The following is a 17,152-nucleotide window of genomic DNA, read 5'->3' as shown; positions in this document are numbered from 1 at the left end:
GCACATGGGCCTCAATTCGAGCCAAAGCAGAGGCTTGCACTGCAGGACAGAGAGAGAGGCTGAGAGCGTCTCCCTCTGAGCCTGCGCCCCGCCCCAGGAGTTAATACATGTTACCTGAGGGGCACGAACCCACTCTCCTCTCCTCGTCCAGTGACTTGGGCCTCCGATGCAATTTCTCAGAATTTCCGGGCAATGGGAAGATCCCAGGCTGCACACTACACCCGCACTCAGAATCAGTGAGACTCATGGGAACTCTGGGTGGACGATAACCAGACAACTCCTCTGGTGCCCATGATCACAGGGCACTACTTGCGCAGGTCTCAGCCGGTGGGAAGGTACAAGCACACAGCGTCGCTGATACACACTTTATCTTCCGGTGCCTCTGATCACAGGGCACCTCCAGTGAGGGCCTCAGGCTGCAAACAGCACACACACACAGCGTCGCTTAGACACACTTGGTGTTCTGATGTATACAATCATGGGCCAATCCTCACAAAACTCTCAGGCTGCCCCCAGGCACTTGCATACTGCGTCGCTGAGACTTACTTGGCTCCCCGGAACACTCGTTCACAGGATGATCCTCTCGAAGGACTCAGGCTAGACAGAGCACATGCACATCGCGTCTCTGAGTCCCGTTTGGAACTCCAGGTGCCCAGGATCACAGGGCGCGACTTGTGATGGTCTCAGGCTAGACAGAACACATCACCCACAGCATATCTGAGAGTCTTCTCTGGAAACATTTGTGTTTCTGTGTTTCCAAACAGGGAGCCAGCTCACCTTAGGCCATTGGGGATAGTTACTTCAGGACACAGCACACAGCAAGATCCTTCAAGCAGGGGGACACAGCACAAAGCAAAGTCCCTACAGCCTTTCCTTAGTTGAAACAGCAAACTGAAGGCCAGCCCCATATCACACAGCAAGTGCAGTCCTATCTAACAGTCTCTTCAGTTGCTTCTACCTTGGCGAAGGTTCCTCTTGATCCACTAAGTAGCTCCAGTCTTGTTCACACTTGATCAAGCCATTCTCCAAAGTTCAGGGGCTTCAGCTGGCATAGTTATATCCCTCAATGGCTTTGAAGTCTTTGTGTTACTGGGGCACTTACCCCTGCATAAACCAGTTCTGGGTATCTCCCTACCAGTGACACCTTCTTCCTTTGATTGGTGGGGGTCTGGATTCTCAATTACTCAGCAGGAGATGAGACGATTGTTTTATAGCACCAGCCCAGGCCTCTTCACCTCTAGGCTTACTCCTCCCCCTACACACTCCAGATGCAGGTCAGCCTGTGTTGGCTCACCTCCTCCCATGGGTCAAGACATTGCCCAGATCCTATTGCTTTCAAATACAGCCAGTCATTCCACAACCAGGCAGAGACACACACACAAGTTTAAAGCACAAAAACCCAGCCACTTTTGAAAGAGTGGCTTACAAACACATAATGTAAAAACCAGCTTTATAAAAAAGATGTGTTATTGCAGGGTGAGTTCAGGCATACTAAACGTAACCTTTCCATATTAGGACTTTGGGAAAAAAGGCTGGCAAACACATTACACAGCCATTCCATTCTATTCTAATGGGCAAGATGGCCTTTCAGCAGTGAAAACGAAATGGAGTTTATTTCACTGCCAGGACATGGTACACACCTTGGTACGTGTCCCACCTTTCACATGCACCGCACCCTGTCCAGGAGGTACCCGAGACCTACCATAAGGGTGCCTGATATGTATGGAAAGGAAAGGGCAGGGTCTGTTAAGTGCGTGCACTTACCAGAGCAACATGGCAGTTTGGGAAACTGCTCACAGGCCCTGCAATGGCAGGCCTGAGTTCCCTTCTCAAGGCTACTTGAGTGAGTGGCACAATAAGTTCTGCAGGCCCACCAGCAGCATTTGCATTACTAGCCCTGGCACACATAGTGTACTTTACTAGGGACTGTACTAGTAAAGCAAACATGCCAATAATTGACAGCCAATCTCCATTACTCTCTACACAGGGAACGCTTGCACTTTGACCCTGTTTAGCAGTGGCAAAGTTTCCAAAGCATCTAAGTTGGCAATACATGTCAGAAAAAAGGTCTAGGGCAGAAGGAAAAAGTTTAGGGAACTTTAGCCATAAAGGACCAAGTCCCACAACAATTAATACAGGCAAGTATATAAAATACATGACAGTATAATGCGTACTCCTACCATGTGTCCCTAACTAGGTGTACCTAACACCCCGCAAGAGATGTCAAACCACTGCAAGCTGGAGTGTCTGCGTGCAGAAGCACATTATCAGCTTTAAAACAATTGCTTCCTGTGAACACTGTGCACCAAAAAGCTGCAACATCAGAATATTTAACTCGCAGAAACCATCAGAGGGCATCATTCTGCGTTCCCTCAGAGTTTTGCTTCAGCCTCCCAACTTGTGCTTTAAAGTGCCTTGCAATGTGCCCATGAATGTTTACTAATGCAAGCATATATTTCTAAATCAGATTACTTGAACTAGTGTGTAGTAGTTGTATAGCTCTACAATTCCTGGCTGCACAGCACCCAGGAAAATGTGCTGCATAGCTAAACACTTATAAGGTCCCAAAGGAGAGGCCTATTGGCTGTGCCAATGCTTGTCTGGAAGGCAGCTGGCACCAAATTTGTGAACACAATGTGGTTATATTGGTGTGTTACTTTAAATAACTTAAACAACAACATTAGAGACATATGCATTGCACATTGGTATGCTATTGCTTGTGTGAGTAATTTAATAATACATGAGTCCTGAGTATATGTGAACCAGCGGCGACAGTGTTTTTTTGCATCGTGTTCAGCCAACAGAGGCGGGACGTGTAGGATCGGGTCTATGGCGGTACAGGATGTGGGAAGGTAGGTAAAGGTGAGTTTCTACCTAATATGAGTTCGATTCTGCCAACTCAGGTCTGGAAGTTTCCATTCTACAGTTGTGCTGGTGGAAAGCACATTGTGATTTGCCCGACGGAGAAACTGGCGGTCCTCCCTCTGACAGCATCTTTTGCCTATCCCACAATCAACGGAGTCAAGATTTCCTGGCGGTAACAGCGGGCAGTAACGGCAGGACGGCAGCGGACTTTTGTCGATGCAATAGCCAACATTTAAATGGGGGTGGACCTCCAAGTTGGCAGACAGGAAGCCTGCCAAAAATGCGACGGCGGGGCACGATCCGCCAAGATCTAAATCAGGCTTTGAGTGTGATGCATATGTATTTTGGGGATGTAATGTGTTTTGCGTGTGTTTTTACTTATTTACTTTACAGGTTTTTGTCTACGAACAAGTCCTATGGGCATTAGGAGTTTCCTTTTTTTTTTAAAAGGAAATCAATTTTGATTTATAATAAACCAATCCTTATAACTGTCGTTTCCTTGGGGGGGGTCCTGCTGTTTTTCTTTTTTTCAAACACATTTTTGTGCTTTTAATAGTTCCTAGATACTTTTGATTGCTTCGAGAGATCTCTATTAGGTTCATTTGATTTTTTAATTTTTTAAGGGGCATTATGAACAATATTTCCTGTTTTTGGTGAATTACTATTTTTGACTACATGGATACAGAGGAAGATCTGCAGCTATGCAACAGCAAGTCTTATTTATTTCATTTTGTTTGGGTAGGAATTGTTATATTTTATTGTGTCGGTAAATATTATGTGGTCGCTATTTGGAATAGTGTGGTTTATGTGTTGTAATTCTTTTAAATGATGGATTGAGTTTATTTTTCTGTTTTTTAGGTGGTGACAATTACATTATTTTAAGTAATTTCTATATCATTTTATTATCTCAGACTGATGTAAGGAAACTTTTTTTATAAAAAAATATTTGTCATGTTGGTTTAAATGTTGTGATATGTTTTTGGGACTTTGGTAGGTTACTATTAATTTTATAACATGATTTTGGCTATCATTTCTAAGTAATCTACTCCTTTGGTATTTATGAAGAGTTTGACTTTAAATTGTAGCATGTAATACATTCTTTTGGTTTATTTGCTCAGTTCATGGACAATTTGGCTAACAGATTGTTTCATTTGTAGTTGTTGGTAACTTTGCTATTTTTGTACTGCTTCTATAAATTTATAGAGTGTGGGGTTCTGCCTAGTGTGGATTGGATGGCATTGTGCCATCCTTCCAATACAATGTTTGTTTTGGCTTTCTGTGCCAGGGTGCTGTCAAAGACATTCCTCCATATTTGGAATTTGGGTTGGCTTCTGTGCTCGGAGCGATGCAGTCTGCCAAACCAAGTGTCTTCAAAATAATCCATTAGGGGTTTAGTTTGTCTTCATTTTGTTGGTAGAAAGGGCTTTCTATTAGTAAATGTAGTGGTTAGCTGCCTGTGTGACAGGGACATAGACGTGTACTATCATTATTTTATTTCAAAGGCAAATTGGCTGTTTTAGGAATTTTCAAAACTTAGTACAGATTTGTCGAGGTGTCTCCATGTACTTTGATTGAAATGATAATAACAGACTTGTATGGCAGTGTAGGGGTACATTTTTTAATGGTTTGAATCATGGCGTGCTCATAGTCTGTGATTCTTAATTGGGGGTATTAGTTATATGTTTTATGTTAATGTGATTTGCTGGGTTTTATGTGCAATGTGTTTTTTGTGGTGCTGCTTTGTGTCTTTGGTAGTAGGACATATATAAAAGGGATATTTGTGTTTTGATATTCACCATGTGTGGCGTAAATCTAAGTCAATGGTTTGGGCCACATTTTGAAGGTCCTATCCATCATCCAGGTTTGACAATGGTTTATCTTCATTTCTCTCTCATTGTTTAGGTTATATATAAAAGGAAAGGTTCCTCTTTATGTGGCATTGTTAAATGTTCAGGTATTTCTATGTCTTGGTACTTTCTAGGTGCCCAAGGAGTATCGCTGGTGGCATTTTTAGTTTGCACAATTAAACGTTTTTAAAGGGAGTATAGGTGGTAGTTGGTCTGTGATGTAGTCAGGGACTTCAGGCAGTATTTCTTCAAGGATTGTGGTTGTGGATACCTGGGAGCTAGTGCTTGCCTCTGTAATATCCTGCAATATTTCCCTTACTTCTATTTCTGTCACATTTGGGGAGTGGTTGCACTCTCTTACATGGATTACAACATCATCTTTTGTTGTTGCCCTCCCATAGCATGCATCAGAATAATATTTGGTGCATTTCTAATTTATATGCTCCGTTGGTACACTTTCTTGGCTGTAGGTATAGCACATGTGATTTAGTAACTGCTTTACTTTGTGCGATATTATGTATTTTGCTGTCTCTGTCATTGTATCTGAAAGTAGTATGATAGTATAAATATATACCATATTTTAAAGTTTGAACGTTTGTTATTTACATGTCAATTTATGCAACTACTTCTATTTTATATACTTACATCTATGTTCTGTTTAGATGTTTCACACTTTTCCTTTGGCTGTATTCTAATGTGGAGCAGATGCTTTTTTTTCTGTTGGATGAAAAAAAATATCAGTTTAATTTTAAAAGTTAATTTGTTGGTATTTTGTAGAGGTTGAGGTCGTTAAGTTTATTTTTACACATTATTTAGTTCATAGTTCATAGTTTTTGTATTAATTTATGTATACTTACTTTGTTATATATTTTGGCCAGGTTGTGATAGTTGTTTTTTCTGGCAGTTTATCACGTTTCCTGTGGTTTTTTTCTTTTAGGAAATCTGTATAAAGAGATAGAAGTTGGAGATTATTTTATAATTATTTGCTATTCTTAATTTTTAAGTTTATTGACAAATACGTTTTAGTTTAAATATATGTTTTAATTACTTGGTCATGTACTTGGTCATGTACTTGTTGAGATGTATATATTTCTTCTTTATGGTCCGGTCAGAAAATGTTTCAGAGTTTCCTCATCTTAAACCATTTGTCCTTTTTGAAATATTTAATTGTTTAAATGAGTGTATTGTTGATTTAATTGTTTGTCTAATTGTATGGGTTAACGTAGGTTATACTTTGATTTTATTAGTTGGTTTAGTTTTTTTTTTTTTTATCATCAGTTATGTCCTTCTATGGTAAATGTTAATGTAGCCTTTATTTATAATGTATGATATGTAGTTTAAATGTTTGAAGTCAATGCACATTTTTTGGGGGGTTGTATTGTTATGATTTTAGTTACGTAATTTATTGTGGTGAATGGTAATATGTTTATATTTAGTTTAACCATGTATTTACAATATTTTAGGTTTATTTCAAATAGTTGTTTTACGTAAAAAGTTATTTAAAAAAATATTTATTACTAATAATTTAATTATTTTGGAGATATTATTGTCAATATTGGGTGAATTGATAATATTGACATTATATTTTTATTCAAAGGTAACAATGGTTTTGTGTCTGATATTTGAATTTTCGTTATAAGTAAAAATCAATATATTCAACAATATTTGTGTTCTGTATGTATCTGTCATTTTACCATTTAAGAATAGGAATTTTTTATTTTTGTTATCGATATTTATTTTCTAATATTATTGTGTTTTGATATTGTATGCATCAATATCATATCAGCGTTGCTTCATGTGTTTGCAACATGGCTAGACAAACCACGTTGTCTCAATCAAAACATAACATGTGTGGGGCTTCTGTAGCCTGAAATATTATAAAGCTGATTTATTTTGGAGAAGAGCTGATGCTGTTTCTGTGACTTGTTTGGGAGCAGACTCGATGTCTGTTCGTCTATTTGATTCATGATTAGACTGTTTTTGCCTTTCTAATAGAACAGAATCATTGTCAGTCTGTTTACTGACTTGTATTTAGTCTTTTCACCAGAGGCAGATCATATGTTAGTCCTCTTACAGGGTTGTACTTTGATTGTTTTGGTTATGCTGATTTCTAATTGACTGACTAGCCACTTTTTACTTTTTGTAATTATCATATTTTTGCATAAACCAACATGTTTTTTAAGGAATTTCTTCTCACGTAGGTTTTATAATTACCCTTAGACTAAGGGACCGATTTCGGTGTCGGCGAGATTGCTTACGCCCGACAACGAGTCGGCCTCATTAGGATGTGACCGAAAACTGCTCGGTCTCATTCCTGCATTTCCCTATGCGGGCAATTATTACAGCCGTAAACCGGCATAATACATGCTCCCATAGGGAAATGGGAGGTGCAGTTTATCCCTGCACCCGTGGCAGGCTCCTTGAGGTGCCTGCCACGGGGTGCAGGGATCAACCGGGGCAGAAAGGCTCACCCTTGAGACTACTGGCCGGCCTCCGACTGGGCGACAGGCTCCTGTAGCCATTCGGAAGCCAACCTGAATGACTGACCAGTTCACTTTCCTCCCACCTAGTTCACAATTAGGTTGTTGGAAAGTAAACCGAGCGGCCCATTAAGACGCGGCCTGAAGGCTCCGACTTTACGGGCCTCATCGTAATAAGCCCCTAAGTGTTACAAAAGCTCAGCCAGTCCCGATGCAGGCAATGCTGTGAAATGTACTGCTTTTTATGTGCTTTAGTAAGAGCTAGAGGACAGCAGATGCAGTGTGATAGTTGTTTTTAAAGTTGTAAAAGTATAATCATGGAGTCCTGCTGCCTTAAACCTTCATGTTTCCCTCCACCTGTATATCACAACGTGCATGTAGATGTTTGGTAAAAAAAAGTGAATGTCATTTTTATAATAATCTGATGCAGCCATTTTCTCAATATGCTTGCAAAGTCTTTTGACTCTACTAGGCCCAGAAGCCATTTTATTTGAGGTAATATATGTGCACTTTTGCTGTATCTTGTAGTATAGCAGTAAAGCGTGGCCTTGCTTGCAATGTTGGCAACCAGAAGCAGTATTTTAGGAGCATAGTGAATTCAGCAGTGGGTTTGTGTATTTGTATCTTGATTTCAGGGACATCTTGCATTTTCCCACTGACAAGATCCTACCATCTGCTCATTCGATAAGTTTTGCTGAAGAAACACATTTATGTCATCTGTTTATACTCAATAAATTTGTATTGGTGTAAAATGTGTATAAAAACTACACAAAAATTGCATTCATTTTAGCATTAATTGTTCAAAATTACCTTTTTTTCTGTGAGAGCTCTTGGTGGTTAAAATGAAAATTGTCTCCTGATTATTTCTTGGGCTGCTTGCCGACGTGTTCTGCTTTATTTAAAAAAAAATGCTAGCATTGCATATAACCTGCTGTTAGCTGAAGGGGATGATGCAGTTTTTTTCTAGGAGGTCTGCTATGATTGTACAGTTTAAACTTTGCAATTATGCATCCTGCGGTGCTCTATTCACAGAAACAAAGTGAACCTCACTGTAAAAGATTCAAAGGATAGGCTACCCGAGACTCTACACAGTCTCACAGACAATCCGTACCAAAGTCAACTCTTTTAGACCCTTATTGAAAACGCATTACAACTAGCTGAGTTCACTGACCGCTCAAATATGTGTAAGTATACAGGCCCACCTCGTGCGGTCCATGCTGCTGCCGGAGTTGCAGCTCTGTACACACATCGCCTAGGCGAGTAGATGCAGAGAAGCTGGTTAGGTCCCAAAAGTGGGGCGTACCCTTGAACTGGGAAAAAGAGAGCTAACTTCCCTACCCGCTGTAGTAACGTGGCAGCTTCAGGAGAGAGGTAATTTGTGAAGAGCAGAAAGACTGGCCCCAAAACCATTTTTGAAACTGGCTACACAGGAGAAGCACCATACCAGAGATGGGGGAAAGGCCAATACTACCCCTGCTCTATGAAAGGGCGGAGCCTCCATCCCCAGAACCAATCTAAATTTACAACCAAGACTCCATAAAGGGAACATCAACCAATTGGAGAAGAGAGGTGGGATTACGAGAATGGTGACCCCATTGTATTCCTGTATGAAGCCGCCATTGCAGAAACACAGTGGAACAGGCAGTCAGTATGGCACTTTCTCCTAACCGCTGCTTTCTGCATTTTCATTGTCTTTCCCAAACAAGTGCTGTAAAAGATTCTAAGGGAAAGGAAGTTGGTGACTTTCTCCTGCCTTTCTTCTGACTCCTGACTTCTGCACTTGCTTTCAAAGAAGAAGCACTTCCAAGACACTGATTGAAATCCCAGACGGATGTTTTAGGGAAGAAAGACTTTTGGGAGGGAAGTACCCTCCCTGTTCGGTGGGAAATGAGAGAACTGTGGTGTTATCTGTGCGTTAGCGCACTAGTGTTCCGCTAGGCGGAACGGGAAGTAATGTTAACGGAAGCGGAAGGCGGCCATTTTGTGTATTGGCGCCGACCGCTTCTGAGCAAAAGGTTGTGTGCTCCGGCGCTCCGTCGGCAAATAAAGAATCTACCTTTCATTTATGTGTAGATTGCTTCCTTTCGAGATATTACAATGGCGACGAGGATCCAGATGTGAAACGGACCCCAGTGGAAGTGCTGGAAGGCATTAAAGCAAAAAAAACGGAACATTTTGGCGCCAAAGTGGAAATACAACACGACGGAGCGTGGCAGAGGGCTACACCTGGAAACACGAAGCGCACCCCAGCCTTACGCGCACGAGAAGATCAGGCAGCAGAGGTAGGCCTGCATGCGCTCAGGACACCAAGTACCTCAGAAGCTCGGAGCTAGCGAGCATAGCGATAGTGCCCGTGCAAAGAGGGGAGACCCAAGGGGCAAAGGGAACGTCGCCCCAGAAAGAATAAAATAAGCAAAGCAAACTGGCGGAACAGAGAGAGGGCAGAGGGGAGCCATCCACTGCCCGCACAGAAGAAGCTGCTGACGCACATACAGTTGGGGGGGCTGGGGCACAGACGTTACCTACCCCCCTCCACGCACAATTGAGGGAAGATAGCGAGAGTGACCCTGAAGAAGGGGACCCGACCAGGCAAAACGCTCCAGGCAGTCCCCAAGGGAAGACAGTTTCCGTCCAACCTGCCAGGAACAGAACAGGCAGAATGGCAGTAAACTCGTCGTCCCTCACGCAACTGGTACCGTTCCTAACTAATCCGGGGGAACCAGAGAGGCAATGGGAGGACTGGAAGAGGTATTTCCTTAACTACCTCGACGCATTAGAGGAGGAGGCAGGAGCCCCATACTCAAGCAAAAGAAGGAAAAAAATCTTACTACATAACCTGGGCCCGGAAGGGATCAGAATCTACGACACTATCGTGAAAGCAGAAAGAGATGCCGCAGACACTGATGTTTTCAGCCACACCATCGCTGACCTAGATGCACACTTCCGGCCCGTGGTGTGTGTCGCGATTGACCGCTACAAATTTTTCCAAAGGAAGCAAAAGAGCAGCGAAACCGTAGACGAGTATGTAGTTGCCCTGCAGAAACTCGCCATCTCATGCAAATTCGGCGCATTACACGACGAACTCATCCGAGACCAGATCATCATGCACACGTCGAGCGCCCATGTCCAAGATAAACTATGGGTGAACGGAGATGCTCCACTCAAAGAAATCTGGGCCATGGTGAAGAAGGCAGAATTGTCGAAACGCTGCGCCCGAGCAGCCAAGAAGGAGACAGGAGGGACGCAGTCGGTGTGCCAGATATCGACTCAACAAAGAGGAGACCGCCCCAAGCAAAGGGAGCCGCAGAAACACCAGGATGGCAGGAAACAGAAGTCCACCAATCCCACAGATCAGAGAGGGAATAAGGGAGGACGTCCGAGCTGCTACAGATGTGGTAGTGTCAACCATCTGGGGAATGACAAGGCATGCCCGGCGTTCCGAGCAAAGTGCTCGTACTGCGGAATATTTGGTAATTACGAAAAAGTATGCCGCCGGAAACCCAAAGGGGCTACAGTGAAGTTCGTGGACAGAGAGCAGCAAGACGACACCAATGAGTCTGAGGAAACCGATGATCTGGAGGAAATCCTGTACATAGATGTCCAAGTGTTGGAGATGGACGACTCAGGAAATGACAAGCCCCGATTAGACATGCTAATAGGCGGGATACCGTTGGAAATGATTGCAGACAGTGGAGCTCCCATATCAATCATTCAAAAGAAAGTATGGGAAGACAAATTTGCGTCCACACATGGAGAAAGACTATGTCCCATGGACTTGCGTCCGGTTACATACACCGGACAAAGGATCCCCATGCTGGGGTACTGTCCCTTGTCGTTCGAGTTCAGGGACCGCCAAGCCATGTGCAAGCTGTACATAGCGGAGAGAGGCCCCTCAGTGCTGAGCTGGAGAGAGCAAGGTGCTTTGGGGATCCAGTTGAATCCAGGAGGAATCGAAAAAATCCTGCTTATGGACATGGAGAAAAGAGACGACGTGGAGTCATGGAAGAGGGCGTACCCAAGAGTATTCAACGGCCAAATCGGGGAGCTAGCGAAATACAAGCACCTGATCAAGCTGAAAGAAGGAGCAACGCCAGTGGTGCACAAAGTGAGGAACATCCCATTCAGGAGCAGAGAGGCAGTACAACAAGAGCTGGACAGACTCGAGAAGGAAGGGGTGATCAGAGCCATAGAAAGTGCAGAGTGGCTTTCCCCCTTGGTGGTAGCTCAAAAACCCAACGGCAAAGTCAGGCTATGTGTGGACCTGAGGGAATTGAACAAAAACATACTTGTCGACAAGTTCCCCCTGCCACGCATAAACGAGATGTTGTCGAAGACCAAAAACATCAAATGGTTTTCGACAGTGGACTTGTCATCGGCGTACCATCAGGTCAGACTACACCCTTCCTGTACACACCTCACCTCGTTCATCACACCATTCGGCTGTTATGAATTCTTAAGGATGCCTTTTGGCCTAGCTTCGGCGGCCGCAGTCTTCCAAAAGATGATGCACAAATTGCTGAGAGGAGTGGTCGACGTTCAATTCTTTCAGGATGATATCCTAGTCATGGGGAAGTCCATGCATGACCACAATGAGAAGCTCCACAAAGTATTCAAGATCCTACAGGACAACGGACTGACAGCAGAGTGGTCGAAATGCAGATTGGGAGTGAAATCAGTCACTTATTTAGGCCACGAAATAAGTGAAGAAGGAATCAGGCCCAAAACCGCCAACTTGAAGGCCATTCAAGACGCACCTACCCCGTGCAGAAAGGAGGACGTTCGGTCATTCTTAGGGATGGCCGAATACTGCAGCAAGTTCGTGCCACAATTTGCTTCAAAGACGCACCACCTACGACAGCTGCTCAAAGAGAGGAACAAATTCCAGTGGAGTCAGGCTGAACAAGTGGAGTTTGAGTCATTACAAAAGGAGATGAGCGCCACCATCCCGCTCAAAGGATTCGATCCCCAGGCAGAGACAATCCTCACGACAGACGCAAGCGACCGAGGACTGGGGGCAGTCTTAATGCAACGAGCTGAGAAGGGAGAATTACACACTGTCAGCTTCGCATCCAGGTCCCTAGCCCCCAACGAAGAGAAGTTCAGCGTGGTGGAGAAAGAGATGCTGGCAGTGGTGTGGGCTATGGAGAGATTCCGCCAGTACCTATGGGGAGCGCGATTCTTGGTAAAAACGGATCACAAACCCTTAGTCCGAGTGCTGACATCAAGTGGCCATGCGCACGCCACACCTAGGATCGCAAAGATGACTCTGCGCCTGCTAGACTTCCTCTACGACGTGGAACACATCCCGGGGCCACAAAACAAGGTGGCTGACTTCCTCAGCAGGGCGGCTGCAATGGAGGCGGCGAAGGACCAAGAAGAACAGGAATGGGCAGGCTATGTGGTCGCCACGATCCAGGAGGCAGAGAATGCGATAAGTATGCAAGAGTGGGAGGAAGCATACAAAGAGGATGTTGACCTGGAAGCCATCAAGGGATATGTAGTCCACGGGTGGCCAGAAAAGAGGCACCTAAGAGAAGAGCTCCGAAGGTACTGGGAGGTCAGAGAGGAACTATCACTGGCCGAGGATTCTATCTTCCTGTTGAGAGGAGACAAGGTGATACCACCCAAAGGAGTGCTGGAACATCTGATGGGCTTACTACATGAAGGACACCAGGGCATCACAAAAAAAAAAGCCCTTGCCAGACAAGCTTACTGGTGGCCGGCTGTCGATGCGCAGATAGAAAAGCACGTGAGACAGTGCGAGTCCTGTGCTAAAGCAGACAAATCTCAAAACCTAATCAGACCACCCCTGGGGAAATTCCCCATACCGGATGGCCCGTGGGAAATGCTATCAGTGGACATTTTAGGGCCAGTCCTAAACAAAGCAGGGACACCGAAATACGTAGTAGCGCTGGTGGACAAATTCTCCAAATGGCCAGAAATCGAAGTGAGAGAAAACATGGACACGGAGGCGGTGGTGAACTTCCTACAGTCCACATTCCTGAGAGAGGGCATTCCGAAGATCATCGTTAGCGACAACGGCCCTCAGTTCACTTCGACAAGATGGACAACCTTCACCGAAAGGAATGGGATAGAAGTGAAGCACCCACCCATTTACCATCCAGCAGGGAATGGCCAAGTGGAGCGGTTTAACCGCGTGATCATGGGAACCATCCAAGCGGCCATCAATGACGGTTTGGATTGGGAGAAGGAACTGGAAAAGATGGTCTGGGCATACAGGATCACCCCGGGCAGCACCGGGTACAGCCCTTTCAAGATTTTGAGGGGGAGAGAAGCGTTCACCAAGGACAATCAGGCGTGGAGGAAGTTGGTGATACAGAGCAGATGGTCTCCGGCAGTAGTGAAAAAGAACCTAGAAAGAGCGCAGGAGATTTACACGACTCACTTCAATAAGAACCACAAAGTAAAGAAGGCTGAGCTGGAGAAAGGGGACTGGGTAAGAGTCAAACTAGCAGTCCACAAGAAGAAGGGTGAGAGCAAGTTCTCGCCGCCATTACAAGTCTTGGAACCGTACGACCGATCGGCCTTACTGAGCGACGGAAAGGTATGGTCACAGGACAGGATGGCCAGGTGCAGCAGAATCATCAAAGAGGAATGCGACGTGGGAGAAGGCCAAGAGAATGTCGAAGGAGATGGAGAAGAAGAAAGTAGCAGAGAACGACATGTGAACGTAGAAGAAGGACGGCAGGAAGTAAGTGAGAATGACTGTGGCGCAGGAGAGAGAGAAGGACAGAGGAGCGAAGGGAAGGAAGAGAAGAATGAGAACGTGGCAGACAAGAGTGGAACTCAAGAAAGGGTGAGCATGGAGCAGGAGTGCAGAGAGAGAACGACGAAAGTAAGAACCAGAGTGGGAAGAGAAGTGAAGACACCAGAGAGATTCAAAGACTTTAACATGGACTGGAAGTAAGAACTTTCATTGTTGAGTTACTGTGAGTAAAGGGGGGAGATATGTGGTGTTATCTGTGCGTTAGCGCACTAGTGTTCCGCTAGGCGGAACGGGAAGTAATGTTAACGGAAGCGGAAGGCGGCCATTTTGTGTATTGGCGCCGACCGCTTCTGAGCAAAAGGTTGTGTGCTCCGGCGCTCCGTCGGCAAATAAAGAATCTACCTTTCATTTATGTGTAGATTGCTTCCTTTCGAGATATTACAAGAACTTTGCCCTGGGAGTACACATGGGATTAAATGATAAGAAGTAATGCTTTCCGACAGAATGAGTGTATGAATCCAAAGTGAAGGCTAACCAATATAGTTTTATAGGAACATACTACGGCCAATTTGTCACACTCACGCTTTATATTTTATCTGTGTGCAATATTCTCCTAATTTCATTTGCTATCAATTGAGTTTTCCTGTTACCATGTCTATTGCTTATCGATGTGATCGGATAGGGAAAAGACTGAATTGTATGTGTTTTATGTATGGGGATGATTATCACCCATTGTTGCACGGGTTTTTCTGTGGCACAGGTTTTTCTGTGGCACAAAGATTTGACACTAATTGCGCATGCACTAAGTAGAAAGGAAAGAGGGGCCGCTCGGCCCCACCCACACGTATGGCGGGGCATAGGCCCCCTCCTTCCCTTGCCCCTCCGCCGCATCTTGATGACGCGGCAGGCGCCCCATCACCGATTGGTGCTGGCTCCCGCGTTGACCCGGAAGCAGTCTAATTGCTTCCGGGTCAAGGGGGGGACCAGAGGGGGCGGACCAGTTGTAACTGGTCGGCCCCCAGAAGGGTTAAAAGGCAGTGGGAGTGCGGGAGGCACCCTCTTGTTCCAGCGCTGCCCAGACTTACTCATCGCCTCATTGAGATGCAGGATCATTTGTTTTTTATCACTACAGGTTCAGATCGCATCAAGAGTAAAGGCGAAGCCCGCTGCATGACTGTTAGTAGCTGCGCTGGTTTCGATCCCGGAGAAGCATGATCAGGGCTGATCACGTTGAGAAAGCGAGCAGCATTACAGGCACGCTGGTTTGAGCGTGTTTACTATCGGGGACCGGAGGAACGTGCGGATTGAAGTATGGCAGGGGGTGCATGCAGTGGGTCCCGGACAGAGTGGGGCATTGTTTTGTCCGAGGCGCTGTTGTTTGGGCTGAGCAAATCGATGGAGTGAGTAGGAGATCCCGATTTCGAATCTTGACGGTGCCTCGGTTGTCTGCAGGCAGAGGCGTTTGAGCAAAACAAGCCTGGGCCTGGGTAATAAGGGGATGAGAGACCGTGTGGGGGGGAAAATACTAAAAGGATAAAACGGTTGGTTTAAATCTTATAATAAATAATAATAATAATAATCCACATTTTATAAAGCGCAAACAATCACCCGTAAGGGTCTCCAGGCGCTGGGGGCCGTCGGGAAGATTAAGCAAGCTATTGCCCAGAGACACATGGTGCTGGGCTAACCTGCCACCGGAGCCGGGGATCAAACCTTGATCCCCAGATTCCAGCATCAGTCGCCCTAACTGCGGTGCCACAAGTGTTAACACTTAACACTTCCTGTGAGTCTGAGCAATTCTCTTAATCTCCACATGCCTGAAGGTGGAAAGGGAATATGGTGCTCAATTAAAAGCGCTCCAAGGCTCAAGTTATTTTAGGGCAACAGAGGATGAGGTCTGAGATTTCTGACAAATTTCTTAAATCTCCCCATGCCTGAATGTGGAACGTGAATACGGTGCTCATTTAAAGTTTAAGTTAGTTTGGAGCACCAGAAGAGGAAGGGACAGTGTTTTTCTTGCAGAACTGTTCAGGCAGGGATTGCCTGCATAAAGGATAACCCAGGCGGTGCTGTGGTGTATTTGTTCAAAGTGCACATCTAATCAACTGAGTTCGATTACATCCAGTGCGTTAGGCTTCTTAAATTCTTTATAGGGGCCATTGTTTGACATCAAGTGCACAGGTGCATATCTTGGTGGGCCCGCCCAATTTTAAAGGGACATCGTTATTAAAGGAGGCCCAGTTATAAGGGGCACTGAGGTCTTTATATGTGATACTGTGGCATGCTAATTTTCTTCTCATTCGTAGGCTGTCATTGAGGTATCATTGTGGTCGGAGCAAACGGAGAGTGGCGTGGTGGTGAACGGTACCAGAGGACTTCGGGGATTTAAACTATTGGTTTAATGACCCAGCGGCAGGGCCCCAGGCCATCAAACTCTCTGAGCTCCTCCTCCATTTGGATTTCTCTCAATCAGTCCTGACCACCACACACGAAAAAGGACACATCCTGGAACAAATTTGGTCCCACAATGTCCCTCTGTCTATCCCGACTGCAACCCCCTGCATTTGGTCTGATCATTATTTAATCCAGTTTTCCTGTACTCTATACGGCCAGTCGAAAGCCTCTATCCCAGTGGGAGGGTAGTAAGGAAATGGAGATCGCTAAACAATCAAGGTTTCTTGTCTTCCCTGTCAAACTCTATCCCAGCGCCTACTCACGATATTAATCTCATGGAAAAAAATCTCTCTGACTGGCTCCTGGCAGCCTGTAATGAGCATGCACCGCTCTCCAAATTCTCCCATGACCATCGTATGGATGCTCATAGGTGGTTCACGGCAGATTTAAAGAAACAAAAATTGGAACTGAGTCAATATGAGAGAAAATGGAGACATGGGTACTCTGATGTTGACAGAGTGTCATACACGACTGCCCATAGGAACTATAAGAACTCCATTTTAACCACTAAGGCAGCATTTTTCTCTGAGAAAATCTTGAACGCGCACAATAAATCAAAATAATTTTTTAGGGTGGTGAACGATCTCTGCAACGATGTAAGAACTCACCCCCCCAAGCTCCAACGCAAGAGCTCTGTAATCAGCTCAATAATTTCTTCATGGATACGATAGCCACCATAAAAGAAAGTATCCCGGATAGGCCTAGTACGGCAGCTATTGAGGACATCTGTAGAAACCCATCTGAATTCGAGGTCTTTCCCCCGATTGATCAGCCTAGGT

This window comes from Lissotriton vulgaris, chromosome 11, assembly GCF_964263255.1.
Source record: "Lissotriton vulgaris chromosome 11, aLisVul1.2, whole genome shotgun sequence".
NCBI classification, from domain to species: Eukaryota; Metazoa; Chordata; class Amphibia; order Caudata; family Salamandridae; genus Lissotriton; species Lissotriton vulgaris.
Note: the sequence above shows the minus strand (reverse complement) of the source record.